Consider the following 2,123-nt stretch of genomic DNA (forward strand, 5'->3'; position numbering starts at 1 on the left):
GGCCCCGCGGAGCGGGCGGGCCGAGGGGCCGGGGCCGCCGCGGGGCCCAGAGCGACTTGCCCAAACTTTTGTCCCGCTGCGACAAGGAGCTCTTCCCCGATTGCTTAGAGCCTCAGGATCAGTCTGGCCCGTGGGCAGGGACGGTGTGATCACAGTTACGAGTGATCCTGGAGAAAGTCGGGAGTCCCGGCTCGTTTGTTTTACCCCCCCAACAGCCTCCCTCCGCCACCAGAACCCCCACAAAAAAAAAAAAAAAGTGTTAATTGCTGTAAAGAAGTTTCCGAGCACGTGGATAATTTACTTTGACTGCTGAGTTTTAATTAAAAGCAAACTTATTTATGTTTCTGATGTTTATATTACGCGATTTAATTACGTTTAGAGGCAGCATCGCACTTTTTTCCCCCTTCCACCCTAAATCACATTTTCATTAAAGGTTTTAATAAGAAAACTCACTTGACCACTATTCATTATCTAGTCCCCTCCATGCACACAAGTTCACTTACCCATTCATTTATTCACTTACTCATTCCAGCAGATCCGCTGCAACTGCTGCTAGCAGGGATGTGAACACTCATAATTATTTGTCAAAGTCTGGAAAGTGTATTATCCCTTCTTCTAGTGGTAATTAGTTACCATAGCATCTAATACGTAAATGTGCCCAGAGCACACCATTAACAGTTAAGCGGAGGATTCAATTTAACACATGATTATATCTTTCATAAGTCATTACATTAGGAAAGCCAATGTCACTCATGCTGGGACAATCTAGGCTCCGAGCCGGGGTAAGGGGCCGGGGAAGGGAGCCAGGCTGGGCGGCGGGGGCAGAGGGAGCTCCGGATGAGGCTGAGGGAGATCCCGGTTCGGTGGGGCGATTGGAAAAAGGAAGAAGCTCTTTTGAAAGGGTACATGTTCATTTCTGGCTAAGTGATCTGTCAAGCTTTAAGGCGGGCGGGGGAGCCTCTCTCCTCCCCCCAGCCCGGCACACATTACGCCTGCATTGGCAGGACCCGCTCAGTGACTGGCCCAGTGGCTTCGCGCCGCTTCCCAGGGAGGATGCCCGGCGCAGCGCGACAGGAGAGTGGGGCCAGGAGTGGCAGCACCTCTACCTGGCACGGACCCCTCGCCCCCTCCGAAACAATCGAAGAGGAAGCGAGAGCCCAAAGTCGGGCGGCGGCTGTAGCCAGGAATGACAAAGATTTTCATTCCGCTGTCCCGTCGCTCCGAGGCAGAGGCAGGCGGTGAGCCTTGAGCGGACAGCCCGTTCCATGTGCCACAGACATCGCTCCCCAGAGCTCCGGGGAGCGCTCCAGGCCCGGCCCGCACACTTCGGACCCTGTCCCCGGCCACGGGAGCCGGGAGGCAGGGCGTGGGCCTCCCCCAGCCCCTCACCTTCTCCCCACGCTAGGTCCCGGCCGCTCCAGGAGTTTGCTGGGACCTGGCTCATTTTCCCCCACCCCACGGCCGGGCAAAGCCGAGCAGCGCCCGCACCTTCCAAGGGAACCTCTCCGGGAAGAAAGCCCGCTCGGTAGCCAGAGACATTAGGCGGTAAATATTGCAGCAAATGTGTCCTGCGATGTTATATGCACGAACACACACTCACACAGACACACGCACAGGCACGCACCACGCCAAGCTGGTGGCGGTGGTTAATTCCTAATCAGAATGATGGACAGCAGAGACAGAACAATACAAACTAATGGCTGTGTTGCTGATCACTTTACCCCTTGATTAAAGACACCCAATTATGGCGCAGAACAGTGTCGTAATTATGTTCCTTAATCACATCCAGGAGGTTTAATTGCCTTAACGATGTGTTTCATTAAATGAATTTAGGTATTATAGTCGACAGTTTTCATACACAGTTGTTTTCAAATTAACATAATATTAGACATCGTCATGGAAATTGTTTTAATAATCATAATTAGACGCACCCAGCCTTTGTCTAGTAAATGCTGAGAGACGCTTCTCCTTGCGCCTGGGGGCTGATCTGCCCACCCTCTCTGGGCTGCCTTCCCACAGCTCCGTGGCACTTTACAGTTATGTTTCCTGAAAAGTTACAGGTTCTGATTAATCTTTTTTGATGGGAAGTGGAGCGGAAAATATTTAAACCCTTCCCCCGCCTG

The sequence above is a fragment of the Geospiza fortis genome, unplaced genomic scaffold, assembly GCF_000277835.1.
Source record: "Geospiza fortis unplaced genomic scaffold, GeoFor_1.0 scaffold121, whole genome shotgun sequence".
Classification (NCBI taxonomy): Eukaryota; Metazoa; Chordata; class Aves; order Passeriformes; family Thraupidae; genus Geospiza; species Geospiza fortis.